The sequence below is a fragment of the Thermobia domestica genome, chromosome 13 (genome assembly GCF_964235325.1).
Source record: "Thermobia domestica chromosome 13, izTheDome1.hap1.1, whole genome shotgun sequence".
Classification (NCBI taxonomy): Eukaryota; Metazoa; Arthropoda; class Insecta; order Zygentoma; family Lepismatidae; genus Thermobia; species Thermobia domestica.
The window spans coordinates 156,032,788-156,053,552 of NC_137466.1; the positions used below are offsets into that span (position 1 = coordinate 156,032,788).

The 20,765-nt window shown below is 35.4% G+C and overlaps 1 pseudogene; it reads right to left on the reverse strand.

The window, feature by feature from the left end:
• Positions 1 to 1,678: 1,678 nt before the first annotated feature.
• On the reverse strand, positions 1,679 to 2,671 carry LOC145668657 (large ribosomal subunit protein eL20 pseudogene; annotated as a pseudogene).
• Positions 2,672 to 20,765: the final 18,094 nt, after the last annotated feature.

Here is a 20,765-nt window from a genome sequence, read left to right on the forward strand (position 1 = left end):
AATTCTCTTCAATATACGCCGATTTCTGTCACTGAGGCTTTCTTTCCGTCCACTATTACTCTTCGATGATGTTTTGTCATTAATTCTGTAGTCCACCATTACTTTGGACACTGGTCTTAGCAACACACACTAACCACCTTAAATATGTTTGTGTCAACTAACTGCACCCACAACTTGGCCTCTTTGAAACTCAGAGGTGTGTCCGATTTTGCATCACCATATGTGCCCGATTCAACACACAGCTTTGATCTACCTCCCCTGACGTAAGAGATTATCTAACTCACTTCTAACAACGGACAAGTGCAGCACGCCCATCTTCAGTACTGTTACCTCACACATTACATGTTTAAAGCTACGGGTGTTTTCATTATTTTGAAATGCCTCTTTAAGCAATATTGAAAATTCGTACAATTAACAGAAGGAATACATAAACGATCGTCCTTTTGGTAATAGACCTACATGCTGAACGAAGTACCTGAGCTGCACACGAATGACATGTAATCACAATTAATTTAGCTTTGGAAGATCAGTTACCTTACTTCGTGGGAAAAATTCCCCCACTCCCCTCCACCGAAAGCATGATTCGAAGAAATACTGCTCAAGTGCTCATACTTCCACACTCACCAGTGAGTTACGAAACAAATCTCGTTCAGGTATACCGAGAACTGTAATGTTAGGCCTACTGACATGATAAGAATTTTTATTGTATTTAATCCCTTTAAGTGGACTTGTAACCTGGCCACTTTAAGTGGAATTAGGCCTAATCATTAATTACTGAAAAACTTTGACATGGATTAAGAGATGAACTATACCTAAATTGAACTTTTCCCCCCTTATGTAGAGTCGTTTTGACGTTTGATTAGCGTCATACTAAAGGCCTGACTACTACAGGAAACATATGTTAGTCGAATTCTTTAGTATGGCAGTCATGACGCGTCAGAACGTCTCTGCATGAGGCCCTTTGTGTCTTGTTGCTCAGGACCTCAGGTATTGTAAACCGCCATCTTTTAATTTTACATTTTATTTGTCTATTTCAATGGGGTTTCAATTGTAAAATATATATGAAAAAACGTTACAAATTACCACATAAAAAAAATACCTGTTATGGTTCGTCTGTATTATTCATTAGGGAAAAGCGTGCAGTTTTACTATACGGTTCCAGTAGTAGTACCGGTAGTAGTAGTAGTAATGGTAGGAACGGGTTAGAAGTCACCAGGGGTTGGTTGGGTTCTGTTCTCAACATTGAATGGGCAAATTAGTTTGCCCAAATTTTTCTGTAGGTACATTTAACAATCTATGAATCCGTATAGTAAAACTGCACCTTTTCTTTCAATCAGTGTTCAAAATCTACGGAAATGATTTATTAGATTCCAAACACTTATTTTGGCAAGAGTGCACTTTGTGCAGAACAAGTGATTTTGTCTCCTTGTTGACATGACGCAAGTTAAGAATAAATAAGGTAGAGTCGGGTTAGCTTAGGGTCAGGGAAGAATGGAGTGCAATTGCATGTTCCTATGAATGTTCTGCACAAAGTGCACTCTTACCCTTATTTTTATTGTAAACCAGATAAGGTTTCCATCAAAAGGTACAAAGGACTATTATTGAAGCGTAACTGAATATGTTAAAATAAACCATGTTCAAATAAATATAAGTAACTGGTAAGTAATAAAGTCATGGATATTTTTAATAAATATGAACTTCATTTCCAAAAGAAACTAAGGAACAGGACAATTCAAGAAAATCGTATTTCAAACTAAATAAAGCAAAGACTTTGCTTTTAAGATATTGCAATATCTTAATAAATCGTTTTTACCGTGTTTAGGAAAGTAAATTAGGCCTCATTGCAAAATAAGGTTTTAAGCAGAAAACATTCAGACATTTTTCGAACATAAACAAATCATGCACTCTTTGGATAGAATTTAAAATGTATCTTTTCAAGATTGTTCAATTACGATTTTCTACAAGAAAGCACGCTTACATCATGCAGTTATTTGGTCTTCTTGCTGAAAACTTCGGATAATTACGATATACATGCTTCTTTTTGGGTAGTGGGAACATAATCTTCGAGTTATGGAATTGTTTAATACTTGGCCTCTGGCACTTCTTTGCCTCTATAACTTCGACACGAATAATTTGCACTGCGTGACGTCTAGCTCTATGCCTTGCCGCCATGTCATCGTAACATTGTGAAACAGCTCCAGAGACAGACAAATCACGATACTCACGGTACATATTATGAGTTCCTGATCTAGAATCATATCTTAACCATATTCCATAGTTCTTTATCTTCGTTGGAGCTTTCTCTGGTACTTCCTTAAGTGATACGATTTCACCGGTAGTTTTCTTGATCTTCTTTAGTTGCCGAATGAAATACCAGAAGCGAGATTTTGCAACTACATGATTAGTTGCAAAGAGTTTTATTTTATACAAAGGAGGCTTTATGTCTTTTTCACTTGGCAGTTTGCGACCTATAACTTCGTACTCCTTCAAACTTCCTGTCATATTTATATTCCTTTATTATAATTACAATTTATAAACTTACTTCAATATTAGTGTTTGTCTAATACCAATATAATACTGCGAGAAATCACACAATATCATTCATTTAGCTGGAAAACCACTGTTGAGTTCACCATAAACAGAGACTGTGTCCCTCTATCAACCAAAGATTTCTTACTCTAACCAAAGATTATTAAGCTATAGAAGAATGTAATTACTATGAAACAAGTGAAATTTTTAACCTCTTTCTTGGCAGATAGAGTTAGAGATTACTACTTCAAGCTTGACTCTTGATTGGTTGGTTGGTTTGTAGTTTAACGTTCCCTTCAGCAAATAGGCTAATATTAAATGTGGATTTACAGCTTAACGTGAGATCCAAACAACATGAGCTCCCACCGGGAAACAAACTTAACTTATGAATCAAGGTGCGAAATCCCCGGGGAGTCCACCAAAAATTTTATGCTTGTATTTCCCCCAGGGGCGGATCCAGGACTGACTTCTGGAGGGGCGGTGAGTTGTCATACTCCTACTTAGAACTACTTTTAACAGTTTCAAACTGGGAGGGTTTTATATATAATAAAAATCCTTTTCTGGGGGGGGGCAATCGCCCCCACCCCCGGATCCGCCACTGATTTCCCCTCCCACCAAAATATGTAGGGGGGATACCTTAATATGAAAATATAAGTAGGTCTATAATGAAAAATTTTCAGACATACAATAATTTAAATGCATGCCTGCTCAAAAATAAATAAATAAAGTAGTTTAGTTGTAAAAGGATCAGGTGTTTAACTTTATCCGCTGTTTCATCGTGACGAAATGAAGACCTTTATCTTCTAGCGTACCGGTTCCGTCCAAAATTGGTAAAAATTCTTAAACAAACAGATTGTTTTTCAATTTCAGTGGACGAATCTACATACAGGTTTTCGGATAAGCATTTGCTGTTATATATGACACATGTGGACGAAGAAAATAACCCTTGTTGTTGTTTTTATAAATTAGTGCCTGTAGAAAGTGGCGATACAAAATCCCTTGAAGAGAAAATTATTCAAGCGTTTTCCGAAGACGGCATAGGTATTTTAAATCTAAAGAAAAGTTTGTGCTGACGGGGCTGCAGTGTTTACTGGAAGAAAAGAAGGTGTTGCCGCTCGAATTAGATGAAATGTCAACCCAGGCCTAATTAGCGTACACTGTATGGCACATCGAATGTATCTTGTTTCTGAAAGCGTTTTTGGTGTTGTGAATGCTGTTCACAACTTTGAATATTTGTTAGACGAACTTCTGCAAAACTTAAAAGTATCGCGACAGTGACAGATGCCACAGGACTGCTGAAAATAAAAAAAAATGTTTCACATACGTTGTATTTCAAATGAGAAGGACCCACTATTGGCAGTCTTTACAGATTGTTCATGTACAATGCAGTTCCTGCTTTTGGAGTGTGAAAATATTGACCATTTCAACAGACCGCTCTAAACTGAGAGTATTAAAAAAAAAACTGTCAGAGAAAAATAACATTCTATTGCTAGGTTTTCTTCTGGATATTGCACCCATTCTGTCCAATATTAGCAAAACGATGCAACTTTATTGACAATTAAACTCAAATTATGTGATGCTGCTACTTCTGCTCGTACATGGGTTTCGTCTGGCCATCACATGTCCAACTCTTTTTAAAGACGGAAAGAAAGTGTTAAAACTTTTCTCTAAGGTAAGATACGTTATTACAAGCTATATTTTAGGTCTATAAATATCGTAAGACAATCATTCAATACTCGTATTATTGGGCTTACAACGCTGATCTATTGGCTAGCACGCGCGCACCATCTTTGGTGCACGGGGTCCCGGGTTCGATTCCCAGCGGGAGCGCCTTACAAAAATTTGAACGATTCCGGTGGTTCGGATTCCACCTTAAACTGTAAATCCTCATCTCATAGCCTCGCTGCTGAAAAAGGACGCTAAACGTAAATCACGAAATCAATCGTATTATTATGCTGTGCTTTCATTTTTTAAAGTTTACCGTCTTATGAATATCCACCAAGTCTAAGGAAGGCAGTCATGATGAGATAGATGATAGACCCTAATGGTGGATTAAGATAGTGGAAGGAAACGGGAGGACTCCGAGAAAATCCACACACAAGCAGAATTGGCGCGAGCTAGGATCCAGCCAGGGATCCCACGCAACTGAGGTGAGCGCTCTACCACTGAGGTAACGTGACTTTCTAGTATCTGGATTGAAATCGTATATGTTATTTATAATAATATATTCTTGCTAATAATACAAAATAGATACATACAGTGAGTATTATTGCACAGCTGGAGGCGTTGACTGATACATTTATCTCAAAATTGATTTTAACTTATGTTAAATGCTTCATGGAGTTTAAATTCTAAAATTTTGGGACACACCGATTGGGAGCTACTGTTTTAATATGTAAAAATTACTTCCTACAAAAAACTGAAGCCATTTATCTGTTTCTTGTATGCAGCATTATATCTGGAACAATATTCTTAGTAAGTATAGCCATATAGGAAGTAATATAACATGTGATTAAGAAGTGTATGATGTTTACTTGCATAAAACAACAGCTGGTGAAAATTTGCTGACAGCTGGTGTATAAACAAATTTAATAGTTTAGGCCTAACACCAGAAAACGTCTGGACTGGAAAACTTCAAAACTGGCAGCACAGTTAACTCAGTGATACAGAATTTTATTTTTATGCGCAGGGTCTTGGGTTTCCTCCAGACCATGAAGGCATTGTAATAAACAATCACCATACCTCGGGTTTTCTCGTATTTAGTGGCGTACAGAAGGAATGATTCAGGGTTTCAACTCCTTTGAGCAAGCTATATAAAAATAAACATTTACCATATTAAAATAGGTATAGAAGAAACCCCATCTTGACGAAATTCCGCGTACGGCATTGTTCGTACTTCTTCTATATCGTATCTCTTCCCTCCATTCCTTGTTCTAAACTATGAACTAAAATCTTATCTTTCTTTTCGCGGTAAACAGCAATAGAAAATTATAGTTTCGGAATTAGAGTGAGGAAACTGAAGCTTCAGATAAATGGTAGAAATCTTTTAGAGTTATATTTAAGTACAGACTGATACTTTACTTGTTGAAAGTGTTGTCTCAATTCGGAAACTGTATTTGTTTCTATTGAAGAACTTGTCTCGTCTTGTCTCAAAGGCAACTCTACTGACACAATAAACATCATTCCGTAACAGTCTTCGCAAACTTTGCAGTTTGCGACCCAACGCAAATAATGTAATGACTAATATTATAACTGCAATGCCAACCATTCCAAACTAATACGCAGTTTGAGTTGCCTTGATTCAAATATGTACGGAATGAGTCCCAATGTTTATTATTCGAGTGTTGAGCTTGAATAAACTTTTATCTATATGAGGAATACGGAATCTAATGGGATACATATCTCCATAGGTACTGAGTGTAATATATATATAGGGTGTTAATAAACTATACCACAAACTGTAAGCGCTGATTCCTCACATCAAAATAAGATTAAAAGCTCATATGCACCTATGGCAAAAAGTGCATAGTTTCAGAGCTAGGGCTGTCCAAAATCGCGAAAAAGCCAAATTTCAAGAGACCATGTTCGTTATTCCAGAAACTGTGGATGGTGGTCCTTATCAGTTCAAAGGGAACCACGCATACAGTATTCAAAAGTGCATATTTCGTCAATTTTCAATAGGTGTACAGAGTATTCCCTACAGGGTGTAATTATCAGATATGCTCTCAATAGAGTTTTCAGATATACCCTGATTTCAAGGAGGGTCCAAAGTAGGCAGGAGGTAAGCCTTAACAACAATGGACATCCAATGGTTCGGAGGGAAGTCGGAAGTGTTAAGAACCGGCAGCTCCATTTTTTTTTTTTTTTTTTTTTTTTTTTTTTTTTATGGTCGGAATAACGTGTAATACGATGTATTTCGTCACGGTATATTTCACGTTTTCTTCATTTATAAGCGTGAAAGAAAATATTGCAGCATGCGTTTTCCCGAGTACAAGAGACTGTGCTACTGACAATCCTTGACACTTCCGACATGGCGCCAAAGGATTTCATGTTCACTGGTATCAAGGCTTAGCGTTTTTCTACTTTGGACCAATCATAAAATCAGACATATCCCAAAATTCAGTTGATGGCATGTCTGGGAATTTCACCCTGTATGGAATACTCTGTACACCCATTGAACATTAATGAAATATGCATTTTTGGATTGTGTATGCGTGACTTGCTTTACGCTGAACCACCATCCACAGTTTCTTGAATACGAAACAGGACCTCTTGAAATTTGGCTTTTCCGCGATTTTGGACAGCCCTAACTCTGAAACTATGCACTTTTGCAGAGATCCATATGAACTTTTTCTCTTATTTTGATGTAAGGAATCACCTTTTATTGTTTGTTGGTATAGTTCATTAACACCCTATATATATATATATATATATATATATATATATATATATATATATATATATATATATATAAGAGTCCTTTCGGGATAGAGTTGCCATTCGTCCCGGAAAATCCGGGGCCCTCACGAAATCGAAATCTGCGTCCCGAAAATATTTCTCGGGGACGCTTAAATCTCCCGGATTTCAGCGAAGAAGAAGTAACGATACAGGATTAGGTATATAATTATTCTTTTCAACTTCTGAGTATGAAAAAAAAAAACTTGAATACATAAAACATGGATTTAATTAAGTTCACAATTACTGTTTCATTGGGGCAGGGACAAAATTTTTACTGTTCAATCTTATTGTTATCTTCAGTTCTCCGTTTCAATCTGTATCTTGCATCTGAAATATTTTAATCAGTAATCCCTGACGATATACTTGAACAACTCTATCTAATGGAAGAGAGTAAATTAGTATAGACTATAACACTTTTTTTCATTATTTCAAAGATTCTCGTAATTTAGCAGTGTCCCGGATTTTCGTTTTTGAAATATGGCAACCCTTTTTGGGAAGAAAACAAATGCAAAAAGATATCACAAATTAACTTGGCCAGTCACATGAGGTCGAAATGTCCTCCCAACGTAAAACAAATATAGCTATGTACCACAACAGATTAGGCAAACTGAGGAGGAATACCTGAGATTAGAGATGCAACAGTGGCGTATACTGATTTGATGGCTTTACTACCACTAATCTTTATAATCTGATCTTAATCTGTGCATTATTATTATTATTATTATTATTATTATTATTATTATTATTATTATTATTATTATTATTATTATTATTATTATTATTATTATTATTATAGTGTTTGAAAGAAATATGAAATTTATCCATCATATAAATGATACAATCCAAGGGACTAGAAGAATAATAGGGTTTATTTTCAAACAATGGCCTAAGTTTAGAAATGACAGTTCATATGTATATTTAAACAAGATGGTTGCAAGATCAAAATTAGAGTTCGGTGTAGTTATTTGGAATAGTATAGGTATAACATTGGCAAACAAAATTGAATCAGTACAAAAATGTTTTATTAGGGTACTCTGCTATAAAATGAATAGAGATTACTACTCACGTAGTTATGAATACTGGTGTCAATTTTGGGGATTGCAGGCATTGAGCGACAGGAGAAAACTTATTGAAAGAGATTTTATTAAGAAACTACTAGACAATAGCTATCATAGTGAATATTGCTTGCATAATATAGGTATAAGGGTACTAATGTATAATACAAGAGATAGATCAACATTAGTTCCTTTGAATCCGAAATCTTTAATTTTAAGAAGATTGACCATATGGCGACTATTTGAGACTAAAAAATTTGGTGTTAATTTGACAAGGAATTATTAATCCGATATTATTTTACTTTATTTTATCATTATGTTTTATTGTTTTAGTATGTAGCTTACATTGTATGTAATATGTGTTTATCTTGTCTGATAAAGTGCTGTATTTTTGCCGGTAGGCTGTTCAGGGCACAGAAATAAACATTTATTATTATTATTATTATTATTATTATTATTATTATTATTATTATTATTATTATTATTATTATTATTATTATTATTATTATTATTGGATTTTAGTTTCCACGTTACTATGCAGTCTTCAAACTAAGAAAGAAAGCTTACCACACAGCACACACTTTCCTTTTATCAAGTAGATAAATATGATTTTCTCTTCAATAGCAAGACTTATATTATCTTAGTATTATGGAAAAACAATCGTACATTTCTACCTTCATTTTTTCCATGAAGTATCCCTACATTTTGCTTTGGATAGGTGGTAACCCTACTCACCAGAGTAAATAGAAGCTGTCCCAGTAATAAAAAAAACACTGAAATAGGCGATAAGCCAACGAGGAAGCCTCAGTCTGTAAGAACATTGGCAACGAAACAAGTATTTATAACACTTATGCCGCCTATCGCAGAATACTACGAAACACAAAATTTTCTTTGTGTTGACGCAAACCGCTACGGAATGAGGCTCAAGGTGTCCGAGACAATTTTCAGAGACCCCCAAAATGATCTATCATTACTCGTAAAATTTCCCTTTCCTGTCCGCTCACGCCCAAGAAACCGATTTCTCTAGAGACAAGTGCTGTTACCTAACAGCCCGTACGTACGCTGAGGGCGAAGGTGGAGTGGAGGGGAATCTGCTGATACTATTCATTCTGTAGTAGCTAGAGAGTGATTTCATGTCAAAGAAGTTCATATGGCTGCGTTATCATATCAAAGACCTCTTAAGTTAGCGAGACAGACTGCGTTCAAAAAAGGTGGTGGATCTTTCTTAAATACACAGAGCTCTTAGAAACTTGTATCAGGGGCAATCCAAATGAAATTCCAAAAAATCAAGTATATGGTTCTCAGATCTGAAAGTTGTTTGGGACATTGTTTAATATCTAGTCTCTATGTAGACAAAAAAAAAAAAAAAAAAAAAAAAAAAAAAAAAAACTGAAGGTGATTTCATTTATCTCGTTTCAAAATGTAATTCCAAAATGGCAATTTCTAGGCTTCCAACCTCAATGTTTAGAGTTTTTTTCTTTCGACGTTCTGAAGTACCAAATTTCACAAAATTAAATCCCCACGTTAAGCGGGTTTGAATATCCAGGCTCCTAACTATGAAAACATTTACGCTCAGTCCAACCTCAATCATTTCACGAATTCAACCTGTTTTACGTATGTTATTAGGACATAATATCGATTGTGATTTATTCTAAAAACACTTTTATACATTGCAAGAGCTATAACGTCCAAATATTTATTGAGAACTCATAGTCGTATCGGAATAAACAAAAGCGAGTATGGAACAGTAAACTGCTTTCACAAAAGGAAAAAGAATAGGTGCAAAACGCCTGCAAAACGGTCGAGTGGTTTGGGTCGATACACTATCAATCCCATGTTTGTGAGTTCAAACCCTGTAGCAAGTTGTTTCTTTTTTAAGTGTCTTCCTATTTTCACCCGGAGGCTGAAAATATTTCTTTGAGTAACTCATTGAAAACTTCTTTTGTTTCAAATTCGATTAGAACGGAACATTATATGAATTGCGAATCTGAAATCCATAGCTAAAAAAAATGAAGTATACTCACTACTCCATTATCCTCTGATTTGTAACGAAAAACTATTTATAAACAGTGGTGACTTCAGAAAATTATCCTCGGGGGGAATTTCAATATGCGGGTGGAGTGCAAACATTGGTAGTCCGCATTGAGCACGATCGAATATATGGTCCTGAAGGCGGAAATTTCTTAGCTTGAGAGGGGTCTCGAATTCTCCCTCAGACCACGTCCTGAAAGCATCATTGCTTAACAGCTTTTCGTAACAAATATAATATTACACTTGTTTCTCGTTCTACATTTAGAATTGGTAAAATCATAACTTATAGAGGATTATAATAAAAGCATAAAATTTACAATACCGATCATGTATAAATTATCCTGTAAGTTACCAACTTTGGGTCAGATTAAAACTCAAATATTTGTTTTCGGATTGCACTTAGAAGTAAGTCCTCTCTATATAATCCTGATTGGAAAGCCATGTTTAACACTAATTAATTAATCAATATTTATACGAATATTTTTTTATTTTACTATTTTTACTATTCAATATTATATACACTTCATTTCCAAAATCAAAATCTCAAAAATGTATATTGTACGAGTGCAGATTCGCAAATAAATGATTATTTATCATATATATTGGTCTCTATTCTAAATTCTATTTAATCGAATCCGACAGGAACACAGACAGAAATATCGAGAACAGGTGACAAAAAAAAGAGAGAGAAAAACGTTGTACCCGGCGGGGACTGGAAGTAAGTTCGAATGGTTCTTTATAAGCCGAACGCCTTAGACCACTCGGCTATGGTAACAACTACTGATTGTAGCAAAGGCTTCGAGTAGTAGTTCTTATTACAGAATAACATTTTCTATTGCCTAAAATTTAAACCTAATTTACTTTGATATAATATATCTATTAATTTGTTTCATGAACGTTTTCGTTACTTTGATGAATGATGTATGTTGTTGATATAGATTCTATTACACATTCTTTCGTAAATATTATAGAAAGTATCAGTGTTATTTATGATCTTTCATGGAAATTGACTGGCGCATGCGCAGTACACAGACAGTTCAATTGGAAGGCGAGGAATGAAACGCCTAGGCCCGCTATACATTATAGGATAGATCCTAGGAAATCTCTTACGATTTGTCCTAGAGTCAAAATCTCAACGTGTATGGCAACATATCGCATGTCATTTCCTGTGTTCTGAACGATCCTATGAGATTTCTCTTGTTTAGAGCACGCTCTATTTCGGAAAGAAAATTCGTAAGATTTCGATTTAAGCGACATCAGGTGAGAGAAAGTGAAAACAAAACAAGTGAAAACACAACTGATGAGGTATCTTCTGATCGTGCAGGTTTACTTTAGGTGTACTACTCGAAATAATTGTTGAAAAATTATAATTTGTCACTGTTTCCTAAATGATTTGCGTTGACCGACATGAAAATATCTTACATAGCATAGATAAAATCTCTCAAGGGGACCATGAAAAGCAATTGTTGATAAACTGCAATTCTTTTACAATTTGCGTACAAATACGGGGGACGGATATATAGTATGAAAACTATAGTGCAAGAAACGCAAACCAAGTTGTTAGGTGGTTTCTGGAAAGTACGAATGCTATCTAACCCGAATCAGAACAGGGCTTAGCGGGGGCCGGAGCGTCAGCGACGGGGTGCGAGCGAAGGAAGCAGGCGCTTCAGTGAATGTAGTGAAAACGAGTGGGTTTTGGCAATGATACGAGTTTGAATAGCACTTGTCATGGTATCGTAGTAGTAGCGCTCCACTTGTAAACATAAATTATAGCTTCTGTAAACTATGCAAAAATACACCGGTGATGGAAATTAGTATCACCGGTCATCTTTCATATGCACTCACTTAGGTAAATATTCCGCAGAAGGGGTCCAGAAGTAGGCAAAACATACAAAAATTTACAGGAGAAGTGGAAGATGCAAGTACTTAGACCTAACACAACCTAACCAAATCTAACCTAATGAAATTAACTTACTTAAACTAACCTAATATTAATAGAAGTAAGCCAAATTTTATAGCTTTTTGAAAATTGTGCTGCACCCATATACCAATATAATCTAACGTAACATAAGTGTAACTAACCTGAACCAACCTACACTAAACTAATGTGAATAGAAACTACCGAAATTGTAACATTTCTTAGAAAAATTAGCTGGACTCTTTCTGCTAAACATTGTCTCTCACCTATTTTATCCGTCGTTAAAACATTTATAATGATTTTACACTAGTAACCCTAAGTAAACATAAAATACAGGTGTATTATTTTGTATTTAGTTATGTTGCTTGCAAAAAATTTGTTCCTTATAAATATGTCTTTTCATGCAAAGTATTAAATTTTACTTGTAAATCTTCTAAAATGTGGTGCGCCAAAAGTTTATCAGCACGCTTCTGACGTTTATGCTTTTTCCTTTTTTTTTTTTTTTTTTTTTTTTTTTAGAGGTATCCAATTTAACAATAGTGACTGAAATTAATGTCATTAGGATGTGCAGTCTGGTTAGCATAATAATTCTTCAACTTTCTACTTTTATTAAATAGAACTACCGTTGATAAACGTCATTCGATCAGACAGGAAAACTCTTCACGTGTATGGCACAAAAGAGTAGGATTTCCTACAAGATATGTCATAACAATTTTCCGAAGATATATCCTAAGATATTTCCTAGGATTGATCTCGTTGTGTATAGCCCGCCTTACACACTGTTACAATGTTTCCCTCGCAAGCAGTAGTTCCCAACCGAGGGACGGCGGGACGCACTTCCTCCTCCTGGGGTGGCGTGAAGGATTTACGAAGTCCCTTCGTTGTCTTATATTTCTTGAATGATTATACACAATATCCAGTCACATCTTCTACACATTTGGAAGTGATAAATCGTAGTATAAATAAACCGTCCTCCACATACAGTGATTGTTGCTTTTCCAAGATTATAAACTGAAACACTTTTTATTTCAATAGAATATAAAAATTTCAATGGGAGGGGTTACAACCCCCTCAACCCCCTGGGTCTTCGATATGTCACCGCCTAAACTGTACTCTTTCAAGTTAGAATCGAAAAATGGAGACATGTGACCTACTAAATATATTTTTAGTTAATTATACATTTTCATAAATAAAATATCCACATTTACAATGACAGTAAATGCTAAGTAATTATTGTAAATCTTTGTACTTTTTTCATTTTCCCTCTTTCTTCTCAACTGAGCTTGAAAAATGTAAAAATGGGAGGTTAAGAACTTCAAATATTACGTATATTTTAGCGTATTACGAAATTATATTTAATAGAATCCGGTAGGATCACAAACAGAAACGTCAAGAAGAGGTAAAATCAAATTGTACTGTGATGGGATTCAAACTACTCTTGAATGATGCTTCAGAATTTCTAACCGAATGCCTTAGTCCACTCGGCTAATGTGACAAGTTGAAAATATAGTAAGCGTGTTTCATGTTCAATCTTTTGTTACAGTATGAAATTTATTTTGTATTCTCTGAAGTTTAAGCCTATTTTGGCCTGATTAATAGTCTGTTGAAATTGTTTTATGTTTACGATTCTTTACTTTGACGAATGATGTTAATATAGGTTCTATTACGTATTCGTTCATAAATATTACAGCAATTGTCAGGATTATTTATGATCTTTCATGAAAATTGACTGGTGCATGCGCAGTAGAAACAGAAAGATGCACTTTACCGACATTTGTCATGCCAGAACGCAAATTTCTAACAGGTTCTCAAAATGCCTCGCTCTAAAGGCTGTGGAGAACTGTCTGTTGCTCTGAGAGGAGAAATCATAGGCCGAACAAAAATGGGACAAAATGTGCCTCAGATTGCTAGAGATCTAGGATGTGACAAGAAAACGGCCAAGAAATGGGTTCAGCGACATGAAGAAGGTGGTGAATGGTTTAGGTCTCGGTCAAGAAGTGGAAGGCCAAAAGTGACAACTTCAGCTCAAGATCAAGCTTTAGTTACAGAAGTAATCAACAGACCTCTATGCCACACATCAATCCTCTTGGACAAAGCCAGAGAATATAATTGTTCTCACGAAACAATAAGAAGAAGATTATTGGGGGCTGGTCTACACTGTTCAAGACCCGCTAGGAAGACTCTCCTGACTGAAACTCACAAGGCCAGACGAATGGAATGGGCACAGAATAACATAACCCAACCTCAGTCATATTGGGACTTAGTCATCTGGACCGACGAGAAGGTTTTCAAGTCTAACCAACAAGGCAGAGTTATATTGTATAGACCGCGCGGAACCAGGTATGCTGAACAAAATATTATCAGAACTTCTTGTTCAGGACGAATATCAACACACTTTTGGGGATACGTGACGGCTGCTGGTCCTGGAGATTTAGTTGCGGTGCCTGAGAGAATGAACAGCAGTGTTTACATTAATATCCTCGAAAATACGTTGTTACCGTCCTTAGAAGAAAACTTCCCCGAACAGGAAGAATATATATTTATGCATGACAACAGTGCTGTTCACACTTCCCGGCAAACACGAGAGTGGCTAAATGAACATCCAGAGTTGATTTGTATTGAGTGGCCCCCTCTATCCCCAGATTTGAACCCAAATGAACATCTGTGGGCCTACATGGTGCAAGAATGGGAAGAGAGACGTGAAGACAGAGACCAAACGTTTCTTCAAAATCATGTTATGGAACTGTGGCAACATTTTCGTGACACACCGTCGTATTGCTCGAGACTTATATCTAGTATCCCCTCCAGACTTCAAGAAGTTACTGACTCTGGAGGTGACTACACGAAGTACTAGTGTGTTATTTTTTGTGTAAACATTTATTTAAGTTTCATTTATTTATTATATTTTTTTTCAAGAGGAATACTTTCGTTCTTCATTCTTTTCCTTTGCTTGTTTACTTATTAGTTCGTTAAAACGTAAAGGAAGAGTAGTATATCTTCAAAAAGTATTTGAGAATTTACTTTGAACGTTTCTAAGAATACATTTACTTTTTTTCCTTACTCTATATCATGCCCAATATTACTTTCATTTCAATTAATTAATAACTTTATTTCACATCTCGGATAAAAGTATTATTGTCTTTTTAACGATATTTTCCCTTTTGATTGTGTAATTTCTAGTTTCATTGAATTATCTCAATTCTAATGAATAAATCACATTTTGTTTATTGTCCCTTCCTTAGCTAAGTTCGAATTCGAGAACAATTTGGTGTAATATACGTTCTTTATTCTTCATATTGTGCAGTAATGACAATATTAATTATTTTTCATGAGTCCAGTTGATTAGTGAGAACTTGGACAAACATTAACCATGTGATTCTTTACGCAATGACAAGCGTAAAATACATTTGAGCTATTCTTTATACTTCATAGCGATGAAACATTCTAACAGTCTGTTAGCGTTTCCTTCCTCGCCTTCCAATTGAACTGTCTGTGTACTGCGCATGCGCCAGTCAATTTCCATGAAAGATCATAAATAACCCTGATACTTTCTATAATATTTACGAAAGAATGTGTAATAGAATCTACATCAACAACATACATCATTCATCAAAGTAACGAAAACGTGTTCATGTAACAAATTAATAGATATATTATATCAAAGTAAATTAGGTTTAAATTTTAGGCAGTAGAAAAATGTTATTCTGTAATAAGAACTACTACTTGAAGCCTTTCCTACAATCACTAGTTGTCACCATAGCCGAGTGGCCTAAAGGCGTTCGGCTTGTAAAGCACCATTCGAACTTACTTCGAGTCCCCGCCGGGTACAACGTTTTTCTCTCTCTTTTTTCACCTGTTCTCGGTGTTTCTGTCTGTGTTCTTGTAGGATTCGATTAAATAGAATTTAGAATAGAGACCAATATATATGATAAATAATCATTTATTTGCAAGTCTGCACTCGTACAATATACATTTTTGAGCTTTTGATTTTGGAAATGAAGTGTATATAATACTGAATAGTAAAAATAGTAAAATAAAAAAAATATTCGTATAAATATTGATTAATTAATTAGTGTTAAACATGGCTTTCCAATAAGGATTATACAGAGAGGACTTACTTCTAAGTGCAATCCGAAAACAAATATTTGAGTTTTAATCTGACCCAAAGTTGGTAACTTACAGGATAATTTATACATGATCGGTATTGTAAATTTTATGCTTTTATTATAATCCTCTATAAGTTATGATTTTACCAATTCTAAATGTAGAACGAGAAACAAATGTAATATTATATTTGTTACGAAAAGCATTTAAGCAATGATGCTTTCAGGACGTGATCTGAGGGAGAATTTGAGACCCCTCTCAAGCTAAGAAATTTCCGCCTTCAGGACCATATATTCGATCGCGCTCAATGTGGACTACCAATGTTTACCCTCCACCCGCATATTGAAATTCCCCCCGAGAATAATTTTCTGAAGTCACCACTGTTTATAAATAGTTTTTCGTTATAAATCAGAGGATAATGGAGTAGTGAGTATACTTCATTTTTTTTTAGCTATGGATTTAAGATTCGCAATTCATATAATGTTCCGTTCTAATCGAATTTGAAACAAAAGAAGTTTTCAATGAGTTACTCAAAGAAATATTTTCAGCCTCCGGGTGAAAATAGGAAGACACTTAAAAAAAAAAACAACTTGCTACTGGGTTTGAACTCACAAACGTGGGATTGATAGTGTATCGACCCAAACCACTCGACCGTTTTGCAGGCGTTTTGCACCTATTCTTTTTCCTTTTGTGAAAGCAGTTTACTGTTCCATACTCGCCTTTGTTTATTCCGATAGGACTATGAGTTCTCAGTAAATATTTGCACGTTACAGCTCTTGCAATGTATAAAAGTGTTTTTAGAATAAATCACAATCGATATTATGTCCTAATAACATACGTAAAACAGGTTGAATTCGTGAAATGATTGAGGTTGGACTGAGCGTAAATGTTTTCATAGTTAGGAGCCTGGATATGCAAACCCGCTTAACGTGGGGATTTAATTCTGTGAAATTTGGTACGTCCCAATGTGCACAGAACACAGAATGGTACGATCATTAAAACCTAAAAGATCACAGCGTTTAACGGAATCCTCTGAAAAGTTTAAAATACGCTTAGGCGCCTATACAAAATGGCCGCTACAAACAAACCTGCGCGGCTAAGAAAATAAATGAATACCTGTTTTCAACTCCCTGAATGTGGTACAATCTTAGGTAAAATAAAATAAAATAAAAAATAAAACGGTCCAGCAACCTTTGACCTGGAAATTGATCGATTTCATTTGTATTGCCCCATCATTGAAAGAAAATACTAAAGTATAAACTTACCAATATAATTTAGTTTATATTACAAAATTGAATTTTCAAAAGGCTTGCAGTTCTCGGAGTTACATGTCAATTCCTACAAATACATACTATAGTGTAGTACCTAATATATTTAGTACACTAATATACCTATAGTACCCACTATAGCACTATAGTTTACTAAGAATATCTGCATAAATAATTGTCGTTTTATCTAATGTATTGTGTATACACGTACGTCAATGTGTTTGTGTGTGTTTACATCAGTGGCGGATCCAGGGGGCGATAGGGGTGATCGCCCTCCCAGAAGAGGAAACTTTCTTATTTTTTATATATAAATAAAAACCACCCCAGAGTTTGAGCTCTTAAAAGTAGCTCTAAGTAGCAGTATGACAACCCGCCCCCAAGAAGTCGGTCCTGGATCCGCCTCTGATTTGCATCTATGCTTTACGTTGGTCTTTTGCTCTCCTTCGGAATTGGTCTTTTCACAAACACACATTCACATATACGTCTTGGAAAAAATCCTGTGGGCATCCCTGATTATAAGTATTCTACTATAGGCCCTCACTGGCAGATCACTCATCGCAAGTTGAGCAGCTTCCATACGCTGTGAGACTCAAGAACTTCATCTTTGTGTACTATATGTTAGTTTTTAATAGAAGCTAGTATGTGGAACCAAGCACTGTGGTACAGCTCGTAAAGATTAAACCATGTATAACCGGAATCAGCACTTGTATCTTAGGAGTGATTCGTGGTCAAGACGCAACCTTTCAATCGCCACTTTTTTTCTGACTGGAATTTGATACTTCTTTCATTCATCAGATGCCAAATTATTCCTCACGATCCTAGGAAAAACATAATGCCAATTCTACCGGCAAAGTATCAATGGTGCATCCATCTGACAGCTGGCTAAATCCAGGTCTTTTGACGTGCGTGATCTCACAACAAGCAATAGGGTAGCGCGGATAGGATGTTGGCAATACCCACTTTAATGTGCCCACGATCATTCTACATTCCATGTTCCTAATCGTATTCAAATGATTTCACTCTTGCGTTTTCTTCCCGAGATCTGGATGGGAAATAGTTTAAGTGGAATCTTTTGCTCTGCATCATTTCATTCCAGCAGGTATTAAAATCGCTCCAGGTACTCCAAAGCTTTGTTGTAACATATATACACACAGGGTGTCACAAAAGTCCCCTGATATAGGGCAACTCTGTTATTATCAGAGGTACAACAAAATGTAAGAGGGAAAATCGTCTTCGAATATGGATTAGCCGTTTGGGCTATACACTCTTTATGCGTCCAATGTTAAATGAAAATACAACATTGCCATTTACCTGGATCCACAACATAAAGTAAATGGGGGCATGTTCGTAATGGGGGCTGACCATAGAGACGTTAGTTTAGAAGACAGTCACTTCATTCACTTATGTTGTGGGTCCAGGTAAATGACAATGTTGCATTTTATTTTACATTGAGCGCATAACGAGTGTACAGCCCAAACGGCTCATTCGATTTTAAAAATCCTTCACTTTAGATTGAAAACATATTCAGAGACTGTTTTCCCCTCTTACATTTTCTTATATCTCTGATAATAAGTTACCCGATGTCAGGGGACTTTTGAGACACCCTGTATGTACGTACATTTCTATATAGATTTTTATATAGATATCCGATTAACTCCCTTAAAAGGGAAGCTTTCAGGAACGTCGAACTATCATCTTTCTAACCTGACGGACTCGTGAGATACTAAATTTTTCGCATAAATCATGAACCGCCGTGCTTCCCCCTTAGTATACGTATTTTATACAGAGCATATGTATTTCATTTATTAATATACAGAGTAGTTAATACAGAGTATCATATGATCTTTGAGAGGCTAAGGTTGATAATGGTGTCAACTAAGTACCACGCCAATTGGTTTAGGAGTTATTACGTGATACTGTCAGACAAAACTCATATTCGCTTATATACAGGATGTTTCAAAACACCACAAACAGCATTTCGGAGCACTGACACCAAGATAAGGCAAAAAGTATGGACCAACCTAGGTGCACAAATGCTTCCTTGCGGAGTTATAGGCTCCTGAAAACAGGAAACAATGAACTTTAAAGTTCAATAGCTCCAAAACTATGGGACCTACCGTAGTCGGGTCAAGACTTCACGTAGGAACTAGTATGTGCTCTATCCAAATCTCCAAGTTTCAGAATCCTGCGGTACTTCCGTAACAATTTTTATGGAGGCACTTGAAAAGTACTTCAAATTATATGCCCATAGCCAAACTCCGTCTATAAAAATTTCTTCGTGAGTGCCTTATGATTCTGAAACATGTATTTTAGGACAGCACACATGCTAGTTTCTAAGTGAAGTCTTGACCCGACTACGGTAGGTCCCATAATTTTGGAGGTATGGACCTTTCAAGTTCATTTTTTCATGTTTTCGGGAACCTATAACTCCGAAAGTAAGCATTTGTGCACCCAAATTGGTCTATATTATTTGTCTTATCTTGTTGTCAGGAATCATCTCCCAATTGTTGTCGGTGTTGTTTTGAAATACCCTGTGTATATATACAAAGTTAGAGAGAGAATTGCCCCGAACCTGAAGCCGCAAATGAAATTCCTGAATTGAAAAGACATTTTTCTCACAAAATAAGTTATGTGCCTGTGTACATATGATTACATTCGAAATTTCATTAAATTCCGTACATACCAGAACACACAATACGTAAATTTCATAATCTATTTCTCGAAACAATCATTATTAACAGCAGCATGACATTTTCCTTATTCTTATTATTATTACTTTTTAAAATATTGTTATGAAACTATCTGACATGATATCTAACCATTTGTATACATATATTTCTTTCTAAATATGAAAATCAGTAAGATACCCTTTCAAGCAGCACTAATAACTAAGTGAATAGAAGCTATGAAAAGAAAGTAGACCTCCATGTTTGGTGGATTATTTTTGTTGTATTTCTCTTTCACGAGATTCACGCCACTATTGCTTGCATGAATGAAGAAAAATTTCTCTAATTGCCTTTTGTGTAACATTTGTTGTGCAAAATTATAATTAAATCCTTTCACAAATATTTAATTATTCATTAAAAAAAACGCGCGTGTTGAATTGACAATCACACAATATATATACTGTATCATACAAACATAATAAATCAAATAATTCATTGATTTTCTTACTTTTTTTCTTTTTAAATAACGTTAAGAAAAGAAATATAGCACATCGTGGCGATAATAATAGTACTTTAATTGTAGTTTCCTCACTTTAAAAGATAATTATGTTTGCTGTTACATATTATTTTGTCTTATTCATTTTTCCATCATCGTTACAACAATTCAGTCTTTTTGATTGGAAAATGTATTCTGTATAAGAAGAAAAGTCAATGTCCTTCAGTGATTGCGTTGTTT